Genomic DNA, 16,961 nt, shown 5'->3' on the forward strand with positions numbered 1-16,961 from the left:
TCATCAGATTTAATATCAGAGCTCCCAGCAGCAGGCACCAGCTCCCCCAAAGCTGTAATAGCCTCTGTGGAAGACTTGGACATTTGGGATGCTTCTTAAGCCATGGAATGACCCACAAATCACATCACCTACCTCTGACATAATAGTACACAAGATAGTATACGTTGGCAAACAGTACTAAATATGCATAGGAAGACTGGCAATACACCCATGCAGCATAAAAGTACCAGCCAGGAAGGGTAGAGTTTAGTGTTCAGTTACCCATGAATTTGACTGTCACTTCACACAATCAACAAGAAATGGACAATGTAGAAAAATATGAGGAGCTTATAATCTTAAAAAATGGCAATATCTGTGAAAGTGGTGTGACAGGTATGCACGCACCCTTTCTTGCACAAGCCATTCAGGATGTATCCTAATGGCTGCTGCATAGAAGTGACCCAAGATGGCTCTTCATGCTGAGCTGCTACATGAGGTGGTTGGGCTGAAGCATCTTTTGTTGCTCTTTATAGATTTGGCTGTCCTGATGAAAATATATAAATGTGTATGGCTGGGTCAGTGCCGAATGTAATGCATGTGTAGCAATGTCTTCCTAAACATGTAGTATGCTCACAGCTTGCAAAACCACTGTAATCAAAGGTGGGGTACCAATGCCCTTGTTTCAAAATGGATGAGGATATCATTCACAGCCACAGATAAGGGGGTGAGGAACTCTTCCAGGGGTAGTAGTGGTAGGGAGGAGCCATGATGCTTCTCTTCTGTTTATGGGTACTTGCTGAGGTCTTTGCATGCCTGATCATCCATCTATGTCAGACAGCAATAACATTGCTGAGAAGTATGCACATGGTGTCTATCAAAAACATCAGCCTTTGTTATCTGTGTTCCTGTCTGCTTCATTTAATTTTCTCCCAGCAGCATGACACTATGTGGGCACAGAACCTCCACCATCACCTCATTATCCTTCTCATTAAATTTATATGGCCCATGGCATTATGATTCAGCCATGACATCATATACTTTATGTCATAATGAGAAGAAATAAATGTGAGCAACGACTTTCTATTTCTGACTTTTGTATTAGTAAGTCATTTTGTCAAAGTATAGATGGAAACATGTATAGGAGGTGTAGCAGCCAGTTTGCCATAAAAGGCAAAAATGATGTACAGCTGTATACACCTAGTTATTGCCGAAATTCAGAAGTAGGCCAACATGATAAGAAGAGAATAATCCAAGAAGTGCATCAATATGGTGCATGCATAGCTGGCTGTGCAATGGAGCACAGAGCAGAATAGTAACATGAGAAATCATGAACATTTTTTTTTTTATTTTATTACATTATTAAACCATCCTTTATATCTCTGCTGCCTATGTAACTGCTTTAGTTATTTATTTATGTATTTTTTATTAGGGTACAGCACTGTTTACAAAGGGCTCATGTTCATACTTAGCCAGGGGTAAAAAGAATAATAGCAGTAAAGCTAATACTTTAGTAAATGGAGTGGTGCATAGAGTTATTTATCAGTTTGCATTGTAATACAACGCTAGATAAAACATATATGAGAGGGCAAGCTTTAATACACAATGTAACCATGTACACAGAGTGACAAAGTGCTCACAGTTAACATAAAAGTTATTTAATTAAAGAGTAACACACCTGTTTATATTATTTACAAGACATGTCAGTTCAACAATATGTAAAATAAAAAAACTGCATTAGCCTTCATATAATCATAGAATGATAGAAAATACAAAGCAACTGGGCAAGAATGCCATTAACAGGTTGACATTAACCACACTAGCCTTTACCTTGAGGGACAAGCCCATCATACCAGGGGTGAATTTATGAATGCTCATCCAATTAACTAACGCTTTTGAGGGAAGATAGTAAATCACAGTGTTTCATTTCAGGAAGAATCTTGTTCCAGAGAAGGGGTAGGCACTGTGTGACAAATGCATCATTCCACCTTGTTATGTTTATTTAGGTTTGCAGTCCTTGTATTTGTATGAGTATTTGATTTATTAAAGTATTAAAGTATTAAGAGTTGTTACACTACTGGTTCTCTTGCGGCCCAATAAGCGCAGCCTTGGATATTATTGGGTCTTTACTATGTAATACCTTAAACCTCAGTGGAGGTCCATAGGATGTATGCAAATGACTCGTTAAGGACATACAACAGTTTCAGCTACATGGCGTCTGAATGCCTGTGACTTTTTTACTTTCTCTTTAAGGGTACATTCAAGCTAATAAAGCCAACCCCCTCTAAGCTATAGACATGTATATTCTGGACTTCTTTGACCTTGTCAGCACAATGTAAGATGTTTTTCTATAGATTGCAAACACAGAGCTTAAAATCAAGCCTAATGTCCATAAATATTTGGGTGCCTGCAAAAAAACCCCAAAATATATTCAAAACAAAGTGTAAAATGATCACACAGACAAACCATTCAGTAAAATCTGAAAGTGAAAAACTGTTTTCTTCTTTTTAGCTATCTGTGCCTTTGGGAGAGGTTTGACAGCCCTGATGTATTATTAGCAATAATTTGTCCAGGTTTTTTATATTTTTTTTCTTTCATGTAACCCTATAAATATTTAGTTTAAATCATATTGTGCAACAACATTGTCTATTTACATATTTAAGTATATTTAACACATATCACCTGTCATAACATGCTTTCAACAGATGGATTTGCAGTCAGATATATATATATATATATATATATATATATATATATATATATATATATATATATATATATATATATATATATATATATATATATATATATATATATATATATATATGAATCTACCTGACAACACCGACACACCACAACACAGACAACGAAATCACAGACACCACATAACCAACAGTTCACAAACACGAAACTTCACATGCCCGACACACCATAATCCCGACAATCAACAAACAAAACACATCCCCTGTCCAAAAAGCACACACACAACACAAGCACACCAAAATCCTTACAAACCCACACTAAACCTCACATACACAACTATCTACAACCTTAACCCAAACCCTAACCCTAAGGTCCGTCACTATCGCACACTCACCTAACCCATGCCCTAACCCTAACTCACTTAACCCGCCCCTAACCCAAAGACTATCACTATCGCACACTTACCTAACCTATGCCCTAACCCTAACTCACTTAACCCACCCCTAACCCAAAGACTGTCACTATCGCACACTCACCTAACCCGCACCCTAACCCTAACTCACTTAACCCGCCCCTAACCCAAAGACTATCACTACCGCACACTTACCTAACCCGTGCCCTAACCCTAACTCACTTAACCCACCCCTATCCCTAGAGACCATCAATATCGCACACTTACCTTACTCGAACCCTAACGTCCGTCACTACCGCATACTTGCACAGCCTTTTCCCATGTCGGTGTTCTCAGCGTCAGGGTTTTCATCCATCGGTCTTCTCAGTTTTCAATCTTCTGGCATCGGTATTCTCATTGTCGGCGTTCTAAGCTGTCGACGTTGTCAGGTAGACCCATATATATAGATATATATATATATATACAGTGTTTTGTTCCCTTCTAAGTATCTTTCACTGGGATTAAGAAAGGTATAGCACTGCTCTGACCTGTCTTCTGTAGAATTTCACGGTGTTCTGCTGCATAAATGATTCAAGGACTGCTGTACTGCATGCCTCTATCTTTTGCGGAGGGTGTTATCCAAGCAGGAGGTCCAATGCAAACTTTCCCAACAAAGTAATGAACAGTGGAATTTTCCATTTGAGTAGCCCTTTTGATTTTAGTGTCATCATCATGGCAAGAATTGTATACTAAGTCATGGAGAACCACAACTGAACGTATCCAGATTATTGAAGATATAACTTTTTAGATAGGGAACATTATGTGTTTATTAATAACAAATGTTACCTTTAGAGTCTTAAAGCGTTGTCTAATGTCTGAACACTTTTTAGGGGTAACAGTTCATTCTGCTTATTTTGTATTTACTAAGGTATTCATTGCTATTTCACATAAGATAATGAACGACAAATTAAGTGCATTAAGCAGTATTCATTATATAGCTCACTGGATAAAACAGTGAGTAAACAATAGGGCACAGCAAGTCAGAGTTAGGGGTGTTATCATTGCTATCCCAAATGGCTCAGACTATTATTTCTGGTAGTAAATGTGACATGTGGTCTCTGAATAACTAACTATGATGATGACTACAACTTAGGTAACATTATTTCTGTAAAAGATGTTACAATTTTTAGGGAAGTCTAAAACAAAACAAAACAAAAAAAAAACACATAACCTTTTACCATGAGGCTTGGCCAAAGGTATATAAAATATATGACAAAATAAATGTTCAGATAATAAAAATACACCATCATTAAAGATCTATGGACAGTGGTAGACAACAAATTACAAAATAATATTTTGTGACCAATATAATATATGTTTAATCATTCCAGGAAATTCACTGCACTACTTTATTCATAGGTTCATAGGTTCATAGGTTGGTACTAGGCTATCAGCCCTAGGGCCTATACAAGCCTAGCCATAACAATTCACTGGATATTTCTTCCCATAATATTTACTTCCCTGGAACCCTGTCTAGCAGGGCGAATGATGTGATCCTGAGGTGAATTTCCTATCTCCCATCCAGTCATCAAGGTTTCTTTTGAAGAGAGCCAAGGAGGCACTCTGCTTGACATGTATGGGCAGTCTATTCCAGAGTATGGGGAGTCTCTGGGTCAGGAACATATACCTCCAGCATGTTTTGTTCATTGTGATGACAAGGTTTAGATCCCTGGAGCATGTGGTTCTGAGGGATTGGGATTTCTTTAAGTGGAGCATGTCCAACAACAAAGGGTTTGACATGGCCTTGTATGTTAAGCAGAGATCGCCTCTAAGTAGATGATATGCCACAGAGTATAGCTGGAGTTTTTTTAGATGGTTAGCATAGGGCATCTGCTTTAGGCCTGTGATTTTTTTAGTGAGGTATTTCTGCAGCCTTTCCAGCTGTTGCAGATGTCTTGTGAGGCACATACCAAACAGGGCATTGTACTCTATAATGGGTCTAATGAGGGATGAGTAGAGTGGGACAATGACCTCCTTTTTTCTGGATGAAAAGCCCTTAGTGATGAGGTGTGCCACATAGAAGGATTTCCTGACTGTTGTGGCAATGTGGTTATCGAAGGTGAGACCACTGTCCACCTGTGTCCCCAAGTTTCTCATCATACTTTTGTTGTTTAGTGTACTGCCACCTATGTGGTAATTCATGGGTACATGTTTTTTCCCAAAGGGGATAACTATACATTTCTTGGCATTAAGCATGAGCCCATGGCTCTGGCAACAAGCATCTGTTTTTGTAAAGCCCTTTTGTAGAATATCCACATAATTTGGGGATTCAATAATGGCTCCTAGCTTGCAGTCATCTGCAAACTTTGTTAGCCAGAGTCCCTTAGCGTTGGCATGTACTTCAGAGAAGTAGATGCCAAACAAGAGCGGTCCCAGGACTGAACCCTGAGGTAATCCACTTGTCATTTGTCTGGAGCTGGACTTGGAGTTGGCTACTTTTACAATCTGGGTTCTGTCAGTAAGCCAGTTGGCAGTCCTTTAACCTTTTGCAGTAGTAATTATCTCACTTTTAATGTTATTTAAAATAGTACCATGAGGCTTGGCAAAAGGTATATAAAATACAATGACTTTATTTTTCCTCTGAGTTATTTCTTTAATTTGAGGAGAGTGCTTTGATCCTGCTGGGTGCTACACCTCCAATTGTTCTGTTATACAGCCTGTTGATGCTGTGATTCCACCAGGGTGGCTTGTTTTTTGAGATAGTACTGTATTTCTTCCTGTTCAAAGTTTCTGTGAACTGTTCCTCCTAGGCATCAGTGTTCTCAGGGTTTATGGGGGCTTGAAATTTTACCAGGTTAACACTTAATAGTAGGACATTTCATATCAAGTTATTAACTTCCTTCAGTCTTGATACTTAGAGAGGAGAAAATATCAACTGGGGTTATGGCTATCAAACTTCCTGAAAGTCAATAGGTTGTAAGCCGTTTTGTAACAACTTTTTATTAAGAATTTAAAGACCTGATAATATGGAAATGTAAAACCAAACTCACACACAAAGCTATCAAATATTGAATACATACATATTTCATATTCGATGTACAAGCAACATCAAATAATAGACATTTGTCATATGCAAGCTTTTCATATACAATCTTATCAAAGACTTTGCATAATAAAGATAATTAGACGTTATTGCAGTCATTGAAAGTATGAGAAAAATTCCCATTATCATATTCATAAGATTGGCGTTACAAACTGTTTAGAAATGTTGATATCATTAAGTGTCTTATAATTTTTTCCTCTTCTGAGACAAATGTTTACTCTGCTGCAATAATTCATGGAAACCTATATCATTTAAATTTTTGAAGTTATCTAGAGCAACTCAGACATATTGTACTGACGTATTCAAAACTACAAATATACAATGGAACCATGCAATGTTGCTATCAATTATTTGCCTTTTTTTCAAATATTTCAATGACAGACTTTTTTAACAGAAGAGCAATCCAGATAAGATATTAGATATATGTTTAACATCTTTTCATTAAAAACAATGAACTATAGGTAATGAACATGAAACAAGTTGAACTAGGGTATTATAACTGTTGTCATTCAGTATAAGTTGGATATGTATGAACCTGGCAAATGGTTGATGCTTAAAAGCATATCCTTATATCTGCTTCCATAACATTTAAATACCCTTTTTGACAAAATAATCTGAACTTTAGCCAAGCTGAATCTTCTTTTATGCTGTTATATGATAAGGAAATGGCAGATTTAAAGTCTTAAGCCATAGCATATACAATGCTAGACATTGCAATGTGACCTACATTAAAAGACATAACTGAGCATGTTTTAAGTTCAAGTTTTGCATTCATTAAGCAGCTGTTGCTAATTTCCAAGTGATCACAAAACCATGAATTCATCATTCAGTCTTCATATTCATATTGAATAAAAGGGTAAAGAAAACATAGTTGTGCTTTAGTTTATTGTTAATTAGCTTAGAATAGAATCCCCCTTAAGCCTGTCTTGCGGAATAGGCCTTTGATTTGATCATACAAAAGTCATTTGGAACAGTTATATAATAAATAATACCTAAACACAGGTTCAGAAAGAGAGAAATGTTTGTATGTATTTGTTTTATATATTTAGTTTTGTATGAATGCACTGGTCTAAAAGTATGCATACATGAGTTTTATAAGTTTTTTTATTAGTTTTTATTGTGTCTTTACATTCATACACATATGGTTATTTGTTATACATGCATTTCTTATATATGTTTTTATAGTAGGGTTACATGCAGAAAGAGATAAATGTTTGTATGTATTTGTTTTATATCTTTATCTTTGTATGAATGCACTGGTCTAAAAGTATGCATATGTGAGTTTTGTAAGTGTTTTTTATGAGTTTTTATTGTGTCTTTACACTCATACACATTTGTTATATATGTATTTCTTATATATGTTTTTATAGTAGTTTGAGCTTGTGCACCCTATGCATAGCTTTGATAGGAGGTTTTCATGGGTTATTAACAAGTTAATTTATTTAATTGAATCAATTGAATTAATTAAGTTAATGTGCTGATTCAAATTTTTGTATAAAGTATAGAGTACTGTGATGCATGGTTGTAAAAGGTCTGATGAAGTGGTGTGAGCAGCACCATGAAAGCGCTTACCCACAATAAAGAATTGTTCATGTTTTGACATAGAACTCTGTATTTCTTTGCAAACAATAGTGACTTCTTTGACTGAGGTTTAGATCGTTAGCTGTTTTTCTGTGGTTTACAAATAATTTTGGAAGTTGATGGTAATTCTTTTACACTAACTGTGACCTAAAGGAGCTATTCATTTTGTATTTTATTGGTTGTGGTTAGTGCCACATGGCTGAAGGAAACTTAAGGTGTTACAGTAACAGTACTACTACCACAAGTGATGTTACAGAGTTGGAATATGCTCCAGGAACTCAAGGAGAACAAACCAGCAAAGCACAAAAGGATCTTATGGGATTCATGATGTGCACAATTAATCCCTTACTGGCTACAGAACAACCTTCAGAAGATTTACAAGTAAGGCATAAAGACACTGACTTGTTCTCTTTAATGAGAGAAGTTCATAAGTTAGAGGATGAACTTTATAAAATAAAGAGGTTGCAAGCTGAAAGATTCCACCTGGAAGCTTGCCTGAAACACAAAGTTATACCTCATGGCCTTAGAATATTAAAAATGCCAATACAGGGATAGGATGCCAGAATGCTTTTGAAATGGCAACAACTCAATTTGGAATTAAGCTTCAATTACATGAGGCTTATTATTGAATACACAGGAAGAGATGAAGAAACCAGCAGAGAGAAAATTCTAACTCAGCAAGAACAACTATATAATGATTATCCATCTGCCCTGGTTGATGAGAACTTAACCAACATAATGGATTCGGTCTCTTTATATGAAAAAAGACTGTACAGGCAGAAATTTGGTAAATTAGAATGAGATAGAAGGGAATTTAAGGAAGGCCATGTATTCGTATGGCCACAAATGCATATTGAACCTGCAAACAACAGAGGAACAACCTTAAATAATATAGAAGACGACCATTTAGTGACATCACGTATAAACAATGTACAGGGCATCTTGGGGGCAAGGCCGAAGGCAAATTCAGTTGGTTTATTTAAACAGCAGACAGTTTCTTGCATGCAAAGTGAAAACAGTATAAGTGAGAAGATAAATGGCAAGGAAACAATGTAAACAACTGCAAATAACTTAAAAATGTCATCAATACTACCATCTACCTCAACAAAGGATTTATTGAAGGGGAAAACTTCCCCAGGAAGAACACTTTTTTCAGCTATTTCCAATGAAGTTAATGCCAGCTCAGCAAGGATCCCAGAGGGGCAGATCACAGAGCAGAGGAGGATTCAAAAGAAAAGGGCAGCAAGCAATATCGAATGAGAGGACATCAAAGAAAGGGTGGAACAGCAACAGAATGAAAGACCCCTTCTTCTTCTGGCTTTTCTCGGTTAGGGGTTGCCACAGTGGATCATCTGTCCACTCATGATTGGCAGTGGAGTTTTATGGTGTTGATTTGCCAGCCCAGTGCCCAACCTTCCACAGAAGGCACACACACACTCACACCTAGGGCCAATTTAGAATGTCCAATCCACCTACAGCATATCTTTGGAATGTGGGAAGAAACTGGAGCACCTGGAGGAAACCCACACAACCACAGGGAGAACATGCAGACTCTGCACAGAAGGCACCCCTGCTGAGAATCGAACTGGAGAACCTCTTGCTGTGAGGTGACAACGCTAACCGCTGCACCACCATGGCCACCCAACAGAATGAAAGACCTCTAGTCGGGAATATTATTAGTAGAACACTGACTCAGGATGAAATGAAGATGCTGAATAGAGGCCTTTCTTTCATACCTGCACAAACTACTGAGGTAACTGACAGTATAATAGACTTGAAAATGTTTAGCAGGAATGTGTTGCTAAGACTTTTGTTTGGGAACAATAGTTACCAGGAAATGACTGTCTTTAAAAAACCTAGTACATTCATCCCTCCTAGTCACCCCATTGTAGATGCATTTAGTAGCTTTTGTGAAAAATAAATATTTGAATTATTAGATAATGAGAATAAATATTTGAATTATTAGATAATGAGAATAAATATTTGAATTATTAGATAATGAGAATAAATATTTGAATTATTAGATAATGAGAATAAATATTTGAATTATTAGATAATGAGAATAAATATTTGAATTATTAGATAATGAAAAGGGCACAGCCTTTTTAACAACATGTCTAGAGGGGAATATACAGCCTTAAATGACTTGAAGAAGGACAACAGTATTGTAATAAAACCAGCGGATAAAGGGGGGCCCATAGTAAGTATGGACAAAAGGTACCATGACACTAAAATGAAAGAAATGTTGAATGATGTTAAAGGGTATGAAATCATTACTGTTAAACAGAAGGAAAGTATTTTAATGAAACTGGAAAATGTGTTATATGAGTGTTTACTAGATAGTTGGATAACTGAAGACTTGTATAATTACTTTAAAGTGAATAGCCCCCTTACCCCTATTATTCAAGGGGTTCCCAAAATACACAAGGACCCAGTGAACCCCCTCTAAGACCCATAGTATCAGGTAAGAATTGGGCAACAGAACCAATATCCATATATTTGGAGAAAACATTAAGACCATAAGTAGACAAGAATGTAATTATTTTAAGGGATATCAAACAGTTCTTAAACCAATTATATGATTTTTTGAAAAGTACGAACTTAAATGTGGATAATGTGAAGTTGGTTATGTTGGATGTTTGTTCCCTTTTCACATCAATTCCCAATGACTTGGGGGTTGATATGTTAAGGGAATATTTAACTAAGGATGGCGCTTACACACAGACAAAATAGAATTAATTTGTCTATTGATGGAGCAGGTGCTCATAAACAATGTTATGTTATTTGACCACGTTTTGTATTTACTAAAAGAAGGGGTGGCCATGGGCACTTCCAGTACCAACAGCTACACAAATATAGTCATGGCCTTATGGGAGAATAACAGTATAAGTAATGGCACTCAGAACCAGATAATATTCTACAACCATTTTGTAGATGACCTTTTTTGTTATGGAATGGTAGCCAGGACGAACTTGATAGGTTTTACCATAATGCTAACACCAATACATCCTTTCTAACCTTTGAAATGAAGGTTTCAGATAAGGAAGTGGAGTTTTTAAATGTGAAGGTGCTTAAAACAAAAAAGGGTCAAATAACTTCTAAGTTATATTGTAAGGAGGGTCATAGAAATACCATTTTGCATCGAGAGAGCATGCACCCTAGACACATTTTTAAAACTGTTGTAAAAGGGCAAACATTGAGAGCATCTAGGTTAACAGCAAAGGATGAGGACTTTGACCAAGAGATCACTGACCAGAGACAGAGATTTGGAGAGAGGGGTTACAGTGATCACATTACAACTGACATAATAGATGAGAGTGCCAAGGTAAGAGACACCACTGGGAAGTCTTACTTTTCTGATAATAGGAATAATACAACTATGAACCCTATAGTAAAAAAGAAAGTGCTGAGAGTACCTACCCAATATTCAAGTAATATGTCCCTAATAACAGGAGTCATTAGGAAGCACTGGCCTATTTTGACACATGATTCCAACATAAGGGAGATAGTACTAGAAAAAAACAATTTTCTCCTTTAAAAATAAAAAGTCTCTGAAGAGACACTTATGTTATCCCATAGAAGCCTAAGAAACATCAAGCAGAAATGTTACTACCAAAAAGGGCACATTACCATGCACTAGATGTAATCAGTGCACATACATAGATGCTAGTAATAATTTCATGCACCCTGACACAGGTAGAGAATATGTGTTTAATGTTCAAGCTACCTGTAATAGTAAGAGCATAGTATATATAGCAGTGCGTAATGTTTGTTCGAGTTTCTATGTAGGAAAAACTAACAGGGAATTGAGGTTCAGAATATGAGAACATTTATTATGCATTAGAAAACAGAATGTGATAAATGCATTGGCTAAGCATGTGCAAAGTAAGGGGCCAGAACATAGATTTAGCTTCTAAGCAATGGAATCAATAAGAGAAAATTATAGAGGGGGACATAATAAACAGAATTGAGACTTCTGAGACACGCTGGATTATTAGATTGAGATCAGATAGGGGTCAGGGGCTAAACGATTGAATCCCCCTTAAGCCTGTCTTGTGGAATAGGCCATTGATTTGATCATACAAAAGTCATTTGGAACAGTTATATAATAAATAATACCTAAGCACCCGTCTGGTTAGGTGAAGAAAGAGAGAAATGTTTGTATGTAATTGTTTTATATTTTTATTTTTGTATGAATGCACTGGTCTAAACGTATGCATATATAAGTTTTATAAGTGCTTTTTATGAGTTTTTATTGTGTCTTTACATTCAAACACATATGGTTATTTGTTATATATGCATTTCTTATATATGTTTTTATAGTAGGGTTAGGTGCAGAAAGAGAGAAATGTTTGCATGTATGTTTTATATCTTTATCTTTGTATGAATGCACTGGTCTAAAAGTATGCATACGTGAGTTTTGTAAGTGTTTTTTATGAGTTTGTATTGTGTCTTTACACTCATACACATTTGCTATATATGTATTTCTAATATATGTTTTTATAGTAATTTGAGCTTGTGCACCCTATGCATAGCTTTGATAGAAGGTTTTCATGGGTTATTAACAAGTTAATTTATTTAATTGAATCAATTGAATTAATTAAGTTAATGTGCTGATTCAAATTTTTGTATAAAGTATAGAGTACTGTGATGCATGGTTGTAAAAGGTCTGATGAAGTGGTGTGAGAAGTACCACGAAAGCGGTTACCTACAATAAAGAATGTTTCATCTTTTGACATAAAACTCTGTATTTCTTGGCAAACAATAGTGACTTCTTTGGCTGAGGTTTGGATCGCTAGCTGTTTTTCTGTGGTTTACAAATAATTTTGGAAGTTACTGGCCATTCATTTAAACTAACTGTGACCTAAAGGAACTGTTCATAGTCGAGCTATAGTTTATTGTTAATTAGCTTAGGCAGCATAACATTTTTTATAAAAATGTTCAGAGCCAATATCAGTCTTCCAAGTAAAGTGAACTGAAGCTTTTATCAATTTGTTGTAGCGATCCCATGATCCATCTAGGAGAGGTAAATGAATTTTGCTCTAGCAGCAGACAAACTTGTACAGGACTCTTGCTTGTTGAGGTAGTGGTAGGCAGGTAAATTGGATTTTTTAGTTGACTGTTTGTTTTACATTTAAGAGGTTTCATAGTATGGTTCCCAATCTGGTCTTCTAGGATGTGGAGATAGCAAGTGAAGTCTGGCAGACTGGGGCTTTATAGCAGGTCGGCTGCTAAACCAGTCATAGGGTAGGTCTGCAAGGCTTATACTGTGGTGATTTCTGCTTTTGTAGAATTTAGGCACCATCTCCCTTTACAACACTGGTGCTGGTCTGTTAGTTTGTTTGTTTTGTTTTTTTTTTTATATTTGGTTTGCAAATGGGAACTGAGGGAGGTGATTTGTACAGAGCGAGTGCATATAGCAGCTATTAGTGCTAAGGCCACACTGTTGGATTTGCTTGACTGGATGAAAAATCTCAAAAAAGATGATAAGTGCCTGATAAAAAAAACAATGAAATCAAGCTGCTTGCACAAAAGGAACACACATCCAAAAGTCCGGTTAAAATACTTTAATAGAGGCATAGAAAACACATAAACACTTAACAAGTCACAGAGTTTTCATCAACTAAGGACTTCATCAGATATACACATGCAATGAACATAGAAAGGTTTTTATATCCTATCATCCATCATTAATTAGCCAGTCATTGATAAAATCAAATCATTAAATGCGCCCATAATTTAAAAACATAAAAAGGCAAACAGTGAAGCAAATAAGCAAATACGTTAAAATACAAACATCAGAATGTGTTTAAAAACATATACAAAACTATAAATAGATTGGCAACTATTACACTGTTGGAATAGTACAATAAAATAAAATCCCAAAACTATTCTAATCACAATGTAGTTCGCTTAAAGTAATACTCCATCTAGTGACTTAAAATAATATTACCTAAAATACATCAAATAAAAAAAGGATTAAAAATCATAAGGCTGGGTCTGAAAATATATATGTAAAAGGAATATAAAAATAATATGTAATAAAATGCTGCTGTAAACTAAAAACACTGTCAAATGCTAAAACACAGATACACCGTGAATAAATATAAAAATAACCCAGAGATATCCTGTAACCAGGCAGCCCTTAATTTTAACACTGGGGCTATTGAAACAGTCTCATTAAGCCCTGGGTCTTTATTAGCCTCAAGAACTAGTTGCCAGTATAGATCCTTACATTCAGTACTGGTTTCCCCAAAGTCCCCCCCCCATATCAGTTGGAATCTCTTCCAGAACAAAAAATAACAACTTAGCTTCTTCACAGTGGAATGTGTGCTTAAATAATGCATTCTTATTAGTCATTTATTTATCTCATAATAGTGTTCGTATACCCTGGTTTTCAATTTTCTCTCTGTTTTCCAAATGTAAAATGCCTGACACTTGTCACACAGGGCAATATATACTACCCCAAAGCTATTGCAATTGGAAAAACATTTCCCTTTAATATATTTATTCCAACAAGAATTGAAAACATCTCCTCCCTGTAACACATAATGACATGGGGGACATCCCCCACACTTATAGGTCCCTGCCTTTTTTTGACTCCTCCTATAAGAATTAAAATTGTTTTCAAATATATCTTTTAAACATGGGTCGTTCCAAAATATGAATTTAAGGGGGGTCTTAAAAATACCTTCCAAATCAGATAACCATGCAAACTGCATCCATTCTTTTGTAATGATATTCCTAATAACCCCAGCATCTCCATTAAAGTCAGTCACAAAGACCCCTTTACAATTACCATCATCCTCAAAACTTTTAGGCCCTGTGTTATTCTCTCTACTATTCTCACTTACACTAAAACCATCTTTCTCAAGTATGGGGGAGAATTTCTTATCTCTACCTAGCAAGACCTCAGCCTTAATATTAACTGTCAAGGAGGGTGGATATCCTCTTTCCAAAAACATGTCCCTAAGTATATCACATTCTCTTAAAAAAAAATCAAGATAATTCAAAATCTTCCTACTGATTTTTACATATTCACCCTCACAATGCTCTTTTGGTGATGAAACAGGTGTGTATTTGTATAATATAAATACAAATTAAAAAAATGCTTCCTTACAAAATACAGTAGACTTAAATTCCTTGGCATCAAATATTTTATGAATAGTGATATCCAAAAAAAAAATGAACCTTATCATAACTTATATCATACGTAAAAATAAAAAATTCAGTCATATTATTAATGTAATCCTCGTATATGAAAACATACAAAACATTTGCAAACAGTGTATTACAAATGAAAAATATACAAAAATGTCAAAAGAATTAAAAGGTGTATCAAAAAGGTTGAAAATGAGTCTTCTCATTCTCAGGAATGGTTTGACAGATAACATGTTCTCCCTAGCTTCTGTATGTGTTCTTACATCGCCTTGATCAGATTCCATGGCGTGTTTAGAAAGTGCATTATTTCTTTAGATATCTATTGGTTTTCAATGTAAAATGAAGCACATTTCTGCAAGTAGCTATATATACAACATTTATAGATAAGCAATTCCCATTAGCTTTCAAAATAATAAATGTTTGGCTAACAGGTGTGAACAAACATGACATCACTATTAATGTAGGGACAGTAAGGACACTCACCTACCCTATCCTGACCTGTGTGTCAATTGTGAGTATATTCCAGTGGGCTTTGAATATATGATGTAACATTATTCAGATGTTCAATGAATTCATGAAGTGCATGTATGGGACCTCTAAACTAGGCAATTCATACATGTATGTATTCTCCCATTCTGCCATGAACAGGTTGGCGTAGCTATCCATCTGTTTACGAGTACCAAACCAACACTGATTGTTGCTTTATATTTTTTTTGTGTTCTGGTGAGTTAATTCGCAGCATTTCCTCTTTTTTTACTATTTATACACTGTTTGTTTGGTTTTTTTGTTTTCGTACTCTGAGTCTATGGAAGCCAAAATTGAAGCAGCGATCGATTGAAATGATTAAATCCAAATTATTCTTTATTGATTTGGGTTATTTGAGTATCTCCTACAGCTATCCTACACTGTGTCTATTTATTTAGACAATGTAAACCAGTATGAAAGGAAGCTTTTACAAGAGCGACATAAATTACAAGGGTACCTCTGATGTTATTATTGTTACTCATGATACATGACACTATTAATAGTTGTGGTACTCTGACCTACGCAGAGAGAACGGCACTATGCTGCAGCTGGTGGTTACCACCAGTTGTGGATGGATCACTGAACCTTCCTCTATTTTTATTGAGCACAATTTTTAAGGGCCGGAATAGAATAGGTTCATTCTAGAAGCTGAAAACAAAACAGTTTTTTCTAGTTGGTTGTATTTTGAAAGATGAAGGAAGTGATGTGGGATTAACCTTTGTAACAATGGATGTGAAATCAGAATGGGAGAATACATACATGTATGGGTGCCTGGTTTTTAGAACATATATTGTTCTATATAGCGTTTTTAGATGACCTCTCTTTTTTTTGGAGAGGAGTCCATACATTGCTTCATGATTCATTGAACATCTGGAATATACTCACAATTGACACACAGGTCAGGGGATAGGGTGAGTGAGTGTCCCCCTTTCAGATACAAAGACAGAAAAAAACCTTAAAAAGATTCTATGTGAAAATATCTGATCAGATGTACCACCAGGAGTGAATGCGAAATTATCTTATCTGTCAAATTCTGAGGAATGATGACTCAAAGCTCAATTAACAGGTACATCAGTTTTTTGTTGTTGCTGTTTTGTTCTAGAACTTTTAGATCTATGTATTTTTTCAAAATTAGATTTTTTTAAGTAGACATTATTTTTATAGAACCTATACATTTTCAACCTTTTTGATACACCACTTTGAATTCTTTGACATTTTTGTATATTTTTTTTTTTTTCATTTTTTGTTGATGATTGGGTGCTTGTTATGTTAATTTATAGCACGGAACTTTTGCTTTCTGAAGATTGTTAGTGTAGATTTTATTGTTCTGGGTGGAGTTAATGACTAGCATTTCCGCCTTTTAGACTATTTATACACTGTTTTGTTTTATGTTTATGTTTTTCAATATCTGTGGTCTGAAGAAGCCAAGTAGGTGGCTTAATTTGTCGAATTTCAGTGTGTTTTTCAGTGAGTCATGTGTCTCTTACGCTGTGTTATTGATATATCTATCTGGATTTTATC

The sequence above is a fragment of the Protopterus annectens genome, chromosome 3.part0 (assembly GCF_019279795.1).
Source record: "Protopterus annectens isolate FY-2018-M chromosome 3.part0, PAN1.0, whole genome shotgun sequence".
In the NCBI taxonomy this organism is placed as follows: domain Eukaryota; kingdom Metazoa; phylum Chordata; order Ceratodontiformes; family Protopteridae; genus Protopterus; species Protopterus annectens.